The sequence below is a fragment of the Haliotis cracherodii genome, unplaced genomic scaffold, assembly GCF_022045235.1.
Source record: "Haliotis cracherodii isolate W230 unplaced genomic scaffold, xgHalCrac1.p SCAF_37, whole genome shotgun sequence".
NCBI classification, from domain to species: Eukaryota; Metazoa; Mollusca; class Gastropoda; order Lepetellida; family Haliotidae; genus Haliotis; species Haliotis cracherodii.
The window spans coordinates 1,753,044-1,770,239 of NW_027266294.1; the positions used below are offsets into that span (position 1 = coordinate 1,753,044).

At 44.5% G+C, this 17,196-nt stretch overlaps 1 protein-coding gene across 2 annotated transcripts in view; it reads left to right on the top strand.

The window, feature by feature from the left end:
* The window catches only part of LOC139477923 (monocarboxylate transporter 12-like), a 33,815-nt gene that overhangs the window by 7,320 nt on the left and 9,299 nt on the right, over window positions 1-17,196 (top strand). Inside the window, exon 1 of one of the 2 annotated variants that reach the window (XM_071260371.1) lies at window positions 6,807-6,929. The exons of the other annotated variant lie outside the window; for it this stretch is intronic. The gene's annotated coding sequence lies outside the window, so the exon portion shown is untranslated. Of the gene's footprint in view, window positions 1-6,806; window positions 6,930-17,196 lie in introns of those variants that run through there. 2 annotated transcript variants of the gene reach the window in all.

The following is a 17,196-nucleotide window of genomic DNA, read 5'->3' on the forward strand; positions in this document are numbered from 1 at the left end:
CAAAAGAAATTGTGTACATGAATGTCCAATAACAGTGAAAACATTAATGTGTCCGAGAGCTGGAAATTAAACTATCACAGTCAGTGAGTGAGTGAGTGAGTAATATTGCTTAAAGCCGCATCAGCAGTATTGCAGCTATTCGCGGCTACACTGTCAGTTACAGAAATAATCACAGGCCAATGAGTTCCTCAATGAGACAATATTATACACGGCTAGCATATTCATGAAAGCAAAATTCTCTCAAAGACCAATTTGAAATATGAAATTAATTATCATATATTCATCCTCTCCGACTTGACTACAAAACATCCCGCTTTACATTATTTTATAGCTAAAATGGATAAAATTATCATTAAACCGCCCGCATGTTATCATAAATGAGCGGGCCACTGTTGGAGAAATAAACGACGACTGGGGGTACAATACATCACTGCAAGGAGAATAAACCACGAGGGGCTAGTGTTTTATTGTACAATAACCAACAACCACGAGCCGTTTAATGATTATATGAGATATCAACATTATATTATGTACAACCTCTTTAAGGATGTTGATAAAATGTACAAGGTTTAAAAATATTTACCCCTATTTAAGGTGGGTATTCCCGCATATGCTCACACAACCCTCAGGTCGATTACACGTACCTTTCCTCCCAATACCGATTGTCATATTATAACCGGTGTTTGTGATGGAAAATACAATTTCAAACGCAGACTACGGGTGTGAGGGGTGAGTGTTTATTGCCCGAGTAGATAATGACATCCTGTAATGTACAAAACAATAACATTATAAAAACAAAAGTACATAGGTTTCATACACATACATATTCACACAATACAAATCCACAATTCATTTCATATAAACATACGTCTATAATCTGTACATGAACATGAACTTAATAATCAATGATATACAAAATCATTATCTTAACCCAAAATAAACAAACAATTCATCAAGGGCGATAACTCGATCCCGACATCACTTATAAGATACAATATAAACTGGTCCATGTTGTAAAATACACCTAACATTTTAAATACAATTACCACTTTCTTGAAACAACTGTATTTATTCAGTAACTCACCATATATTTGGCACGATACACTATTTACAATTCATATTTCGAGACACGACAAACATGTAAATTACCCATGGCCTGTGGGTGACACTGGGATGTTTATCGTCTCCAGACAGGCGCCTTAACGATGGAAGTGTGGTATCATCTACGGAGAGCAACTTAGAAGACACTTCCCTCTCACAATTGACGCCGTCAAACACACAGCGATATAATGATGCAAGCGCACATGCAAATCATTTGAAATGAGGTCATGATCGATCCATGTTTAATACTATTATACACCCCGCATCGTTATTCATTGATCTTGGCGATTAAATGCGTAGTCATCTGTAGAGTAAGTGAGTGAGTTCGGTTTAACGCCGCTTTTAACAGTATTCCAGTTATATCACGGCGCGTCACCTTAATGTGGGAGGAAAGCATAGAGGGATGCAGGTCTCAGACGTTTACCTCTTCGATGAAACACACGAGCACGAGTATGGTGCTGACAAACCTAGAAACATAATCGGGGCGAACCGGCATTCGAACCCACAATCAAAGGTTTCTGGCGTGCCCAAGGGACGCAACTCTGCACAGCGAGTCGCGGCGCTAAGACGAGTGGGCCACCCTAACGAGTGTTGATATATTTGATGTCACGCCGCCGTCATATAGCTTGAATATTTCTGAGTGCGGCGTTAACAACAAACAAACAAATCTTTCTGAAAAAATACCATTAGGCATCCATGTTGGTTATTTGACTGTTAGTTGTCAGACAATATTTGTCAAATTCAGTCAGTTCACAGGCAAGAAACGGAGCGTGTTCTTGACTACATTATGTTAATAGTTATATTTGTACAAATCTACATATAAACTGACGTCCAAAAGAAACTTTAAAAGAGTTTTAAATCACTCTTGCTCAAACACAACAAAACATACATGCATGAAGTAAAGTGTATTGAGAAGATCAATATATCAACATAATCAACACTGAAAATGACAATCATACCGCGACCGAGAATGACGTCAGAGCCCCCCAAAGTTGGGTGTGGTACAAAACACGAGCTTTCAGAATCATGGACAATAGGCAGAGTACATAAACAATCGCTCACGTTCAATAACAAGTCATTAGTAGCGTGTGTGACCACCAAATGCCTCAATACATGCAAAAACTCTTGATGCACAGAAAAAGTCAGTCGTCTGATGAGGTCGCGTGGGACTTGACGCCATTCTTCTTGGAGGGCGAAGATCAGTTCTTACCGGTTGGCTGGAGAATGTGGTCGTTGTCGAACACGACGATCTATCAAGTCCCAGAGGTGTTCTATGGGGAACATGTCGGATGAGCGTGCCGGCCACGGCAGGACGTTTACGTTGTTGGCTGCGAGGAAGTTAGTGACAATTCTGGCTGTATTGGCTCTAGCGAAGAATGTTATCCATGTAACGCTGAGCTGTCAAGTTTCCGTCAACGATGACCAGCAGTGTCCTCTCCTGCCCACAGATCCCTCCCCACACCATGACAGTCCCTCCACCATTTGGTACGACCTCCTGCACGCAACACGCCGCCGTTCGTTCACCCCTTCGGCGGTAAACACGTTGTCTTCCATCAGCCCTAAACATACAGAATCGACTTTCGTCAGTGAAGACAACCCTCTGCCAGTCACGTCATTGCCAACGCCGTACAGTCCGGGCCCATCTCAATCGCAGACAACGATGTTGCGCTGTCAATAGCTGTCCTCTGTATGGTCTAAAAGCCCTGATTCCATGACCCTGAGTCTCCTGGCCACTGTCTGTCGACTAACCCTGTGACCTAAGGCATTTGTCGCCGATGACGTCACTATCAGGAAGCGATTTCGGAGGTGCAAGGTACGCAAGTACCTGTCATCATGTGGCGTGGTCACCCTGGGTCTGGCGTGTTATGTAACTATTTTCAAAAACGCGAGAACGCGAGATAGCGACCCTTGGCGTGTGTCGCGATCTCGCGTTTTTCTGCCGGTTACAATACAGTCATCTTGTGGCTCAGTCGTCTGAGTTGTAATTAGTCCTCTTTTAAAATGTTAGTCAATCTGGACTTGGTTTCAGTCAGTTTGTAAATTACTGAAATATTTAGACATTTTATAAATTGCCTGAGTGAATCACATTTTACACACTGAGTGTAACATATACACGCCTACGGGAACAAGAGGAACAAAAATACAATAACAAATGAATGAAAACAAAATGCAAATATCATAATTACGGCCCATCAAAGTTTTATGTATGAATTTGGGCAGCTTCCTAGTTTGAGGAATGTATCCGTGAAAATTCAAATATAGGAACAATATCCCATACGTCTGCAGCTGTACAAATAAACGTATTCGACTTCACGTGGCTCTGTTACAATCGAATATTTTAAAATATATATAGCGTTCCTGGATATTATAACCCGTGTTCGTTTCTCAACTGATCACTAAGTTTGTTTCAGATGTTTCACAAAGGTGTCAAGTCTCAGCGGTCAGCTAAGATCGCACATGTGGCAATTATGTTCACGGTGTCCATGGTTGTTTAAAAATATCCATGGAGTTAGGAAACAATGAACAATCAATAAACGTATTATCGGCTAATCCTTTGAACCAAGTATGTTGTTTTTTCATCGGCACTTCACGCCATAATATGAGTGTTTTCCGTCTGCTTTAGTAAACCTACACATGTAAACACTTACTTTTGACAAATCCACTGTGCAAGATAACAGTGATTAATCAATGAACGTATTTTCTGTGGAACTTTTGATGGCGAGGAATGATCCGTTTACAAAAAAAGTAAATGAACTGATCACTCCTCTTGCTGGGCTGCCACGTGATTATTACATAACATACATTTCACCTCACTTCAAACCTGGATTCAGATGAAATAATTACCCCAGACACAAGACATGCCAAATGGGAACCTTTGTCAGGCAATCTGAGTGGTGCTACCACTAACTGTACCTGTAATAGGTTCATTAACTGAGCTTCTAGTGAATGGCAACAAAGACACAGGTGTAGGGTTATCTCAGAAAACATGTATGACAACAAGAGATAGCAATGTATTATCCGCGCTATCCAAAATCCGAAAATGCTTTCACTGCTGGGATACCATTTTTTTAACCATTAAACTATGACCATCTGGGGTATTTCCCAATAACGACATCCGATGAGCTTCCATCGTTCTTTTTGTCCGTTTGTTTAGGCTGAAGAAATTAATTAACATGCGCCCTTTGTCTGAGATTCATAGATTAAAGGTAACCAATCAGTGTTCTTGAAGACGGTAGCCCAGTCTCTTGTCACGCTCAGTTGCGTCAGCGAGCAAATCGACTCACGGCAGATAGTGAGCCCCAGCTGGCAGTGTTAGACAGCCGAGAAGAAGACTAGTGCCCCTTTAAACCGACAAGCCGGGATATAACTGAAATATAAATACTGTTCAAAGCGGTGTTAAGCTAAACTCAGTCACTTATTCAGAGCCATGCCGGTCCCTCAGGCTTGATATTGGGGGTACTTTTCCAGTATAAGCATGCCTGTCATTTGGATGTTAAGGCCGCAATAAATTAATAGTTACAGTTTGATTGATTTTTTAAAACCATGGGAGACGGGAGGCATTTTATTTTCAACGTTTTATTTTGTTCTTATCGACCTACTTAAGGCATATGTGTACAATTGCTGTCGACGGGTGCATTCACATGCATCATGTGTGTTCATGAGGGCTACGTGTACGGAGTATTTCATCAGGTAAAGAAAGTAGGAACACTCATATGAACGATACTCCTATTTCTAGGAATTTGAGGGCATGAGAATAATGCAAGGCAGGATGTTTTGTTGTCAGGCGGTAGCTGATGAAAATCAATTAATTAGAGTAGCGAATATGGTATCGTATAAAAAAATAATCGGACAATATCATTTTAGCCGAATGCTACAAATTTATTTGAATGAATATTCTAGCCGTGTATAAAATTGCCTCATTGAGGAACTCACTGGCCTGTGATTATTTCTGTAACTCACAGTGTAGCCGCGAATAGCTGCAATACTGCTGATGCGGTTTTAATCAATATTACTCACCCTCTCACTGACAGTAATAGTTTTGTTTCCAGCTTTCGGACACATTAATGTTTTCACTATCATTGGACATTCATAGACACAATTTCTTTTGTTTATTCATATTGAGCATGTTGAGGGGTTTTATGTAAAGTACATAGGAAACTGTCACAACGGGGGAGGACTCTACTCTATTCCACATAGTACTTTGTGTTTGTAAATTACATAGCATTTTCAAGCCCAAGTCATAATTTTGCTAAATGCTACTTGGAGAATGAAGAGCATGAAAGAAGCATGACCATAGGACTACTAACGTGCGCATGCGCCTTGATCTATGATATTACGCATGCGCACGGACAAAAACGTCTAAAACGCGACATCGCGAGAAAATGAAATGTCGCATTCTCGCGTTCTCGCGTTCTCGCGATTTCGTATTTTTGTGGCCTAATTTGACAAGTCGAGATTGCGAGATTGCGAGATTTTGCATCATGTCCAAATGGCGTTTTCTTGCGTTGTCGACTTTTGACAAAAAGTGTTATGTACCAAAAACACGAGAATACGAGATCGCGAGAACGCGAGAACGCGAGAACGCGAGAACGCGAGATTTTGGCCAAATCTCGCGTTCTCGCGATCTCGCATTCTTGTGTTTGGGGCATATTTAGCTCGTTTACAAAGGTCGAGATCGCGAGAATGCGAGATCGCGAGAATGTCCCTCACAGTATTCCATACTGAAGACCTTTTCTACCCCAGATATTCACGAGTCGGTGGCTGAGTTGGTTAGATCGCTGGCGTTGTGTCCCGTTGTGTCCCTGATGGGATTCAACCACCAAAAAAAGTACGAGAATCTGTTCTTTACATAGAAAGTATTATCCCAAATGTAACATTTGTTACACTTTGTGTGAGTTCACTGGAGTATGAACCTTCATAGAGTTAGGGCCAATCTGTATGAACGACTCCCAAGCTCCGACATTCTTACAGTTTGTCCCTCACAAGGAAGGGCAGAAGGGTATTACTTGGCGCCAATGGTCGATAATCCGATAATCCGTTAATCCTGAGTCTGCATGGCCGGGCGTACATATACATCTGTATGTTGACAAAAGTGTCAAATGAAATGTTTATTGTTGTGTGTGACATACTAATTAATATGTTTTCCTTTTTCTCCTTCACTATCTAAAGTTTGACATTATTTTGGAGCTTTAAAATTAAATAATGAAATCCGTCAGTTTCAACAGGAGAATGACACACTCGACCCTAACAGCTGCTGTTTTTAAGTTGATGATTAAGTTTGTTTGTTTTAAATGTCCGAACTGATATAAATAGTTGTCATTATTGTGTGTCTGTTTGAATTTTTTTTTTAAAATTAACCATTTGAACTCGTTGCTAAAGGAAATGGAGTTCTTGGGTCAGTGGACTGAATCGGAGTCATGGCAACAGAAGTCTGCATTATAACAGTTTCACAAAGGCAAACGGGAAATACAGAAATACATTGATTACTGAACGAAACGTGGTATATTTTTATCAATACATTCCTCTGATGCTGGCTTGTTTGTCTTTTAGTCGCCTCATTCCTAGTTTTATATCCACCACGCCTCGGCCAGTGAGCCATTATAGGAGATCTGCCAATTCCGTGCTCTTCACAAGCGGAAGCGCTGATGTAGAGTCAGAGCGCCCGCATCGATCTGTGTGCAGCGGACACAGGTTTGGATAGACTTTCAACCCCTTTGTGCTGCGGGCGTGAAGCGTCGCCTTCCTCCCGCCATGATGGCGGAATATGTCCAGTCTCTGTTGACATTTTTCATATTGGAGGATACGTGGTTGATGTGAGATATAGGGAGGTAAGTGTATTTGTCCTAGGTTGGTTCGGGTTTAACATCATAAACATGGCCACTACACGCCCCAACATACTGACCGGGAACACATGAATTGCGTGCAATAACAGCAGCTAGTCCCTCAGAGGGAGGTGATGATGTTCGTACCATCCATATATACATACAGTACTGCCCACGTGCATACAGTACTGCCCACGTGCATACAGTACTGCCCAAAGTGTACGGCCCACATGCATACAGTACTGCCCACATGCATACATTACTGCCCACATGCATACAGTGTACTGCCCACATGCATACAGTACTGCCCACATGCATACAGTACTGCCCACATGCATACAGTGTACTGCCCATATGCATACAGTGTACAGCCCACATGCATACAGTACTGCCCACATGCATACAGTACTGCCCACATGCATACAGTACTGCCCACATGCATACAGTGTACTGCCCATATGCATACAGTACTGCCCACATGCATACAGTGTACAGCCCACATGCATACAGTACTGCCCACATGCATACAGTACTGCCCACATGCATACAGTACTGCCCACATGCATACAGTACTGACCACATGCATACAGTACTGCCCTCATGCATACATCATACTGCCCACATGCATACATCATACAGCCCACATGTATACAGTACTGCCCACATGTATACAGTACTGCCCACATGCATACAGTACTGACCACATGCATACAGTACTGCCCACATGCATACATCATACTGCCCACATGCATACATCATACAGCCCACATGTATACAGTACTGCCCACATGTATACAGTACTGCCCACATGCATACAGTACTGCCCACATGCATACAGTACTGTCCACATGCATACAGTACTGCCCACATGCATACAGTACTGCCCACATGCATACAGTACTGACCACATGCATACAGTACTGCCCACATGCATACAGTACTGACCACATGCATACAGTGTACTGCCCACATGCATACAGTACTGACCACATGCATACAGTATTGCCCACATGCATACAGTACTGCCCACATGCATACAGTACTGACCACATGCATACAGTATTGCCCACATGCATACAGTACTGCCCACATGCATACAGTACTGCCCACATGCATACAGTACTGACCATATGCATACAGTACTGCCCACATGCATACAGTACTGACCACATGCATACAGTACTGACCACATGCATACAGTACTGACCACATGCATACAGTACTGACCATATGCATACAGTATTGCCCACATGCATACAGTACTGCCCACATGCATACAGTACTGACCATATGCATACAGTACTGCCCATATGCATACAGTGTACAGCCCACATGCATACAGTGTACTGCCCACATGCATACAGTACTGCCCACATGCATACAGTACTGCCCACATGCATACAGTACTGACCACATGCATACAGTACTGCCCACATGTATACAGTACTGCCCACATGCATACAGTACTGCCCACATGATACATCTCTTTGTTCTTAATACCGTTCTTCCTTTCTTGCTATCTGCACATTTGTCTGATTGCGACAAATCCCGTGAACCATTGTTCAATAGCAGTGGAATAACTATGCTTTTATAGCATGTCAAACATGCGTCCATCTTTTCAAGTCACTCCACTGACGCTACAGGACAAAAGACTTGACGTGTACATGATTGACATATAATGCTCTGTTATGCACATTCATGTCTTTTATAACATAACCAACACATCACGTCATGTCGCACAGGGCATGTACTTATTCAGGCGACCGTCACTATCGTACTCTATGTCATAATTTCCAGGCGAGTTCGGCACGCAGCGTAATACAAAATTAACATTGACTGCTGCGGCCAACACTGTCAAATTAGCAGGTGTTCGCATCAGACACATCTCTCTCTCTCTCTCTCTCTCTCTCTCTCTCTCTCTCTCTCTCTCTCTCTCTCCCTCTCTCTCTCGCTCTGTCTCCTCTCTTTCTCTTGCTCTCTCCCTGTCTGTCTGATTGTCTGTCTCTCTCTCCCCCTCTCTCTCTCGCTCTCTCCCTGTCTGTCGGATTGTCCGTCTCTCTCTCTCCCTCTCTCTCTCGCTCTCTCCCTGTCTGTCTGATTGTCTGTCTGTCTGTCTGTCTCTCTCTCTCTCTCTCTCTCTCTCTCTCTCTTTCTCTCTCTCTCCCTCTCTCTCGCTCTGTCTCCTCTCTTTCTCTCGCTCTCTCCCTGTCTGTCTGATTGTCTGTCTCTCTCTCTCCCCCTCTCTCTCTCGCTCTCTCCCTGTCTCTCTGATTGTCTGTCTCTCTCTCTCCCTCTCTCTCTTGCTCTCTCCCTGTCTGTCTGATTGTCTGTCTCTCTCTCCCTCTCTCTCTCTCCCTCTCTCCCTGTCTGTCTGATTTTCTGTCTCTCTCCCCCCCTCTCTCTCTCGCTCTCTCCCTGTCTGTCTGATTGTCTGTCTCTCTCTCTCCTTCTCTCTCTCGCTCTCTCCCTGTCTGTCTGGTTGTCTGTCTCTCTCTCTCGCTCTCCCTCTCCCTGTCTCTCTCTCTCTGTATTTATATACATTTGTCTATTAGACCCCCCCTCTCCCCCCCTCTCTCTCTCGCTCTCTCCCTGTCTGTCTGATTGTCTGTCTCTCTCTCTCCTTCTCTCTCTCGCTCTCTCCCTGTCTGTCTGGTTGTCTGTCTCTCTCTCTCGCTCTCTCTCTCACTCTCTCTCTCGCTCTCTCACTGTCTGTCTGATTGTCTGTCTCTCTCTCTCCCCTCTCTCTCGCTCTCTCCCTGTCTGTCTGATTGTCTGTCTCTCTCTCGCTCTCTCCCTGTCTGTCTGATTGTCTGTCTCTCTCTCCCTCTCTCTCTCGCTCTCTCCCTGTCTGTCTGATTGTCTGTCTCTCTCTCCCTCTCTCTCGCTCTCTCCCTGTCTCTCTGATTGTCTGTCTCTCTCTCTCCCTCTCTCGCTCTCTCCCTGTCTCTCTGATTGTCTGTCTCTCTCTTTCCCTCTCTCTTTCGCTCTCTCTCTGTCTGATTGTCTGTCTCTCTCTCTTTCCCTCTCTCTCTCGCTCTCTCCCTGTCTCTCTGATTGTCTGTCTCTCTCTCTCCCTCTCTCTCTTGCTCTCTCCCTGTCTCTCTGATTGTCTGTCTCTCTCTCCCTCTCTCTCTCTCGCTCTCTCCCTGTCTCTCTGATTGTCTGTCTCTCTCTCTCCCTCTCTCTCTTGCTCTCTCCCTGTCTGTCTGATTGTCTGTCTCTCTCTCCCTCTCTCTCTCTCCCTCTCTCCCTGTCTGTCTGATTTTCTGTCTCTCTCCCCCCCTCTCTCTCTCGCTCTCTCCCTGTCTGTCTGATTGTCTGTCTCTCTCTCTCCTTCTCTCTCTCGCTCTCTCCCTGTCTGTCTGGTTGTCTGTCTCTCTCTCTCTCGCTCTCCCTCTCCCTGTCTCTCTCTCTCTGTATTTATATACATTTGTCTATTAGACCCCCCCTCTCCCCCCCTCTCTCTCTCGCTCTCTCCCTGTCTGTCTGATTGTCTGTCTCTCTCTCTCATTCTCTCTCTCGCTCTCTCCCTGTCTGTCTGGTTGTCTGTCTCTCTCTCTCGCTCTCTCTCTCACTCTCTCTCTCGCTCTCTCACTGTCTGTCTGATTGTCTGTCTCTCTCTCTCCCCTCTCTCTCGCTCTCTCCCTGTCTGTCTGATTGTCTGTCTCTCTCTCGCTCTCTCCCTGTCTGTCTGATTGTCTGTCTCTCTCTCCCTCTCTCTCTCGCTCTCTCCCTGTCTGTCTGATTGTCTGTCTCTCTCTCTCCTTCTCTCTCTCGCTCTCTCCCTGTCTGTCTGATTGTCTGTCTCTCTCTCCCTCTCTCTCTCGCTCTCTCCCTGTCTGTCTGATTGTCTGTCTCTCTCTCCCTCTCTCTCGCTCTCTCCCTGTCTCTCTGATTGTCTGTCTCTCTCTCTCCCTCTCTCGCTCTCTCCCTGTCTCTCTGATTGTCTGTCTCTCTCTTTCCCTCTCTCTTTCGCTCTCTCTCTGTCTGATTGTCTGTCTCTCTCTCTTTCCCTCTCTCTCTCGCTCTCTCCCTGTCTCTCTGATTGTCTGTCTCTCTCTCTCCCTCTCTCTCTTGCTCTCTCCCTGTCTCTCTGATTGTCTGTCTCTCTCTCCCTCTCTCTCTCTCCCTCTCTCCCTGTCTGTCTGATTTTCTGTCTCTCTCCCCCCTCTCTCTCTCGCTCTCTCCCTGTCTGTCTGATTGTCTGTCTCTCTCTCTCCTTCTCTCTCTCGCTCTCTCCCTGTCTGTCTGGTTGTCTGTCTCTCTCTCTCGCTCTCCCTCTCCCTGTCTCTCTCTCTCTGTATTTATATACATTTGTCTATTAGACCTGGGCTGCATATGTTGGCTCATGAAATCATATATACTACTCAAAATTTGATAAGGATCACTAGGTGATATGTGTGTTAGTTACCACAAACATAACAAAAGACATGACTCTGACTCAGAAACGTGTTTAATCATGTTATGAATGAAAATTCATGAACGGCATGAACTTGTATCAATATGGAATGTTTGAAATCTGCAAACACCAAAAGGCATTTCATTAAAAAATGTTAACAGCAAACAAGAGAAAGAATTACACAGTTATGAGGGATAGTCCATCATTACACTTAGTCGATGAAGTGTCAATATCGAGTATGACCTCTCCTTGCATCAATGACGGCCTGACAACGTCGAGATATGCTGTCAATAAGCACTCGGATGTTCCCAATGGAAAGGTTGTTCCACTCTTCCACGAGGGCATGTCCGAGCTCTGCCAAAGTCGTGGGTTGTGCGTGAAAGGGCAACCTGCAGCATGTTCCAGACATGCTCAATCGGGTTCAAGTCCGGCGAGCGCGCTGGCCAATCCATGCGGACAATTGTCTCCTGCTCAAGGTACTGCTCAACCACCCTGGCGCGATGAGGACGGGCGTTATCATCCATCAGGATGAACTCAGGGCCAACAGCACCAGCGTAGGGTCTGACGTACACATCGAGGATCTCATCCCGGTACCTCACCCCCGTCATTGTTCCTCTCTCCAGGACATGAAGATCTGTCCTTCCATCTCTGTTGATTCCACCCCAGACCATGATGGAACCACCACCATAACGGTCATGTTCACTGATGTTGGCATCATGGAAACGTTCACGTTGTCGTCGCCACACCCGCTGCCTCCTGTCTGTAAAGTCCAAACAATACCTGGACTCATCGGTGAACAGAACTGGAACCCAATCGTTCCGTGTCCAAGTGACATGATCTTCAGCCCATTCCAATCGCTCCCGCCGGTGTCGAACAGTCAGGGGGATTCGGACACATGCCCTTCTCGAGTAGAGACCTGCATTGTAAAGACGATTCCGTATCGTCTGAGTGGACACATTCACCCCCGAGGCGTTCAGGAGGTCGTTACGTAGGCTGGTTGCTGTCCAGAAGGGATGACGTCGTGCCTGAAGAGCCACAAAATGATCTTGGCGTTGGGTTGTCGACCTCTGACGACCACCCCCATGTCGGTGTGCTGCTGTACCAAAATTTTGCTGTCGGGACCAGGCCCTGCTTACAACGCTCTGGCTGACGTTTAGTGCATTGGCAACGTCACGTTGTGAATAGCCAGCATCAAGCATTCCAATACATCTGCCCAGTTGTTCTGTCGTCAGGCGACGCCTTACACGTTGAGGGGGCATTGCGTAGATAAACGTAGTGTAAACACTCAATTGAGTTTACAGTTTCAGAATGAATCAGACACTGTTGCCTGATTGGAAATCGTGCAATGGTAGCAAAAGCATAAACTGTGATGTGAAACGCATTTCCCATGGCATGAAATGCACGTGCACGTGTGTTGGAGACGTTTTTGATTTCACTTGAACACAATATTGCCAGTTATGCAGTTATTTTGTTTTTTTATTAAGAAAAATATCTACGATCCTTATCAAATTTTGAGTAGTATATATCGTCACCATACCAGATGGCGCTTGATATTTAGAAATATTTACATACAAACAACTGCGACCATCTGGCATGACGATAATTACGATGTGTTGCTGAAACCACTCCGACATACTTTCATACGTCAATAAACATTCATTTTCGAAACACTATATTTCTTACATTTTTTATTTTTTTAATGCACTAGTTTTCATTGTTCCAAATGTCAATTATGTCCTAGATACGCCCCAGGGATCTCGACAATCAATGTGTACAATACGATGGGGTTTGCTTCATGGCGGAAATAGAAAGTGGATCATTGTCACGTGGGCTTGTGACGAGTTTACGTAAAATCGTGGGCGAAACCTGTTTTCAAACAAAAATAAAATAAGAAAAAAACCGCGTTTGAACTCGAAGTGATAATTATGTATTTAAGGGATAGGGAGAGAACATTGATACTGGTACCTAAATACCGGTGTAGATTATCTGATGTAGAAAGGCACCAGGAGCGGCATCGTAGCGACAGTAACTGTACCCCTGTGCAGTTTCCTATCAGCGATTTTTCTACTGACTTATCTCTACACAGAGGGGGCGGTCGGGTAGCCTAGTGGTTAAAGCGTTCGCTCGTCACGCCGAAGACCCGGGTTCGATTCCCGACATGGGTACAATGCGTGAAGCCCATTTCTGGTGTCCACCGCCGTGATATTGCTGGAATAGTGCTAAAAGCGGCGTAAAACCATACTCACTCACTCCACACAGAGCTGTCCCCTAGTGTTCTAATAGATTCCCATTCGGAACACACCGCACCAACAACCCTGCCAAACTGTACATGACTCGTAATCCCAGGAAGATTGTAACACGATTCACTTCTCCAAACACTTGTCTTTACATATATGAACTACAGTTTCCATCATGCAACTTTCTGTGAACTTTTCGGGCTGGAATCTTTGAGAGAATACTGAATTGTGGCCGCGGGTGGCCCAGTCGTCTAAGGCGCCGCGATTCGCTGTGCAGAGTTGCGTCCCTTGGGCACGCCAGAAACCTATGATTGTGGGTTCGAAACTCGGTTCGCCCCGATTACGTTTCTATGTTTGTCAGCACCATACCCGTGCTCGTGGGTTTCACCGAAGTGGTAAACGTCTGAGACCTGCATCACTTCGCACTTTCCGCCTTAAGCTGACACGCTGTGACATAACGGAATACTGTTAAAAACGGCGTTAAACCCAACTCGCTCACTCACTATGCAGGTTTGGATTGGGTATCTATATGGTAGGAAAACACGGTGGGACTGATAAAAGTCATACAGCTGAAATATGTTTAGAAATATAGGGATGTTATGTTTAGGTGGTGTTCGTAGGTCGTGAGACGATAGATCATTTCATGTGTTGAGATCGTACACGTGTTTAGATCGAACATACCATGTGTATTCCGTTTAGGATTGAAACACATTGCTGAACATGTTTAGACCTCACATGTCTTGTATGTGTTTACTTTCTAAACACAATTTATACAACGTACCTTTTCTTATGTATATACTACTCAAAAGAAGTTAGGGGTCACACCATTACGAGAGTATCAAAATGTAAATCATTGTGTACACACACTTGGTTGTATTTTGAGAAATGTTTTGAAAAGAATTGAAGATACGCGAATCAAATTGAAGGATCATGTGCAAATCATGGAGATTAAACGAGTTTCTGGGTGCATCAGCTGCTTTGAGAAATGTCAAAATCTAACAAAAACTGACATCCAGTGACGTCGATCACGGCGATCGAACACAACATTTACTCATCCTTGCCTCATCATTAATGAAATGCACGTGCACCATGTGCCGTTTTTGCTTAAATTCCGCGAACGATTCTGTACGAGTCACATGTTTCATCCGACTTGAATGTTGAACATGACTCGACGTCAGCTAGGCCTTGTTGATCGTGGAAGAGCCATTGCATGGCTTCAGGACGGTCTGAGTCAGAGAAATGTTGCCCAGAGAATCGGTTGCAGCCAAAGTGTGATTGGTAGACTGTGGCAGAGATTTCAAATGGCCAATTCCATTCAGAATCACCCTCGTTCTGGAAGACCCAGGTCAACTTCACAACGTGAAGACCGGTATGTCACAAACCTGGCATTGCGTCAACGAACTGTCACAGCAAGACATCTTAGAGATGAACTGCGCCTTGCAACAGGAACCCAAGTGTCTGACCAGACAATCCGTAACCGACTACGAACAAACAACATCCGGTCACGGCACCAAGCAGTTCGGCCTCTTCTGCAACATCATCATAGAGCACGTGCAGACTGGTGTAGACGTCACAGACGCTGGACACGTCCTGACTGGCAGAGAGTGCTCTTCACAGACGAATCCCGGTTTGCACTGCAGTTCAACGATGCCAGGATTCGTGTCTATCGTCGTCCTGAGGAACGGTTTGCCGACGTCAACGTCAGACAACGTCACAGATATGGTGGAGGCTCAGTGATGTGTGGGCTGGAATTTCTGTTCACCACCGGACACCCATCTACGTCGTTCAGGGTAATCTGACAGGAATCCGGTATAGGGACGAGATTATTCAGCCCCTTGTTCTTCCTGCACTTCGTCAAATTTGACGTGACGCCATTTTGCAAGACGACAACGCCAGACCTCATCGTGCTCGGGTGGTAGCTGATTTCTTGGCACAAAACGGTGTGCAACGAATGGATTGGCCAGCGTTCTCACCAGATTAGGCACCGATTGAACACGCCTGGGACGAGTTGGGTAGACGTGTGGCAAACAGTCAACGTCAACCTGTAAATCTGCAAGAACGGACACAGTTCCTTCAAGCAGAGTGGCAGGCTATCCCCCAACAGTTCTTTCGACGCTTAATTGACAGTATGCGACAACGATGTGTTGCATGCTTAGGCTCAAGGGGCGGTTTTACTCGCTATTGACATGGCATTACTCTGTGTGACGTGTGTCTTTGACCCCCTGTTATTCACCAGTGGTCGGCCGTTTGTACCGATGTCGCCACTGTTGAATGATTTTGCCGCTCTTGTGCAGCAGTGATTGGCAACTGTTACTGTGTCTTTTATTTACACCAGCATATGAAATCTGAAATTTTACTGGCAATAAATTATTTGACCCTTAACTTTTTTTGAGTAGTATATATATATATATATATATATATATATATATATATATATATATATATATATATATATATATATATATATATATATGTATATACATTCAGAACTTTCGGATTCGTTTTTGATATGCAGAAATCATACATGTATATGAATTTAGAAGACTCGGCGCTGATTGGCTGATAAGAAAGTTCATCTAACACGACCTCCTTAGGGTGGCGTTTTGAGGGCTTCACGCAGACAGGAATCGAGATTATAAGATTGGATTTTAATAACCTTTCTTTATAATAGCACTTTCAAGTCAGTAAAGTTCAGCCATAATACTGTTTATGGCAATACCGCAATTATCGTCAGGAAGGAGGGTTGTCGGGTAGCCTAGTGGTTAAAGCGTTCGCTCGTCACGCCGAAGACCCGGGTTCGACTCCCGACATGGGTACAATGTCTGAAGCCCATTTCTGGTGTTCCCCGCCGTGATGTTGCTGGAATATTGCTAAAAGCGGCGTAAAACCATACTCACTCACACACTCACTGAAGAAGGATTGTGGTTTCGGGTGATGGTCCATTCATGCCGATATTTATCTTCAGAAAAACTCATTAAACACTGATTATGGTTGTTTGTTTATTTGTTGTTTAACGTCGCACTCAACAACATTCCAGCTATGACGGCTACTGATTACGATTACCTGGTTGCTGGCATGGGTCACGTGACGATGACAACAAGAAACATGTTTACTTTGATACTATCAACCATAGATAACTTAAACTTAAACATAACTTAAGCATAAACATACACTTCATAATCGTTGAAAATCCAATTTTTCTTAAAAAAAATCTATGGCACAGATTTCGAAAGTCGAAAGTAGCGATCCTGTGCAGGGGTGGTAACTCTTGGTCGGCCGGTTCTCGGACGGTCGGCTGTGGAATTGAACTGTGCGTATCGGTCACACATTTGGCAAATGGTGCTGTGGTGGACGTTGAAGATTCATGCAACAGAAGACTGCGATTCCCCGATTTGGATACATCCTATGGCGATGTTCCGATCGGCAGCGCTGAGTCTCGATATTTTCGAACTTGAAAATTGAATGACAAATTATTGGCTTATGCTTGCCTTTTTATAGCCACTACCACGAGTTACGAATGCCATAACTTGCACGTGCATTTTGATTTACTGTTTTCCTCCATGACAATGCCCTTTAAGACATTGCAAATCGACAATGGCTGCGTTTTGACGCACCGTTTGTCGACTATCAGGCCACC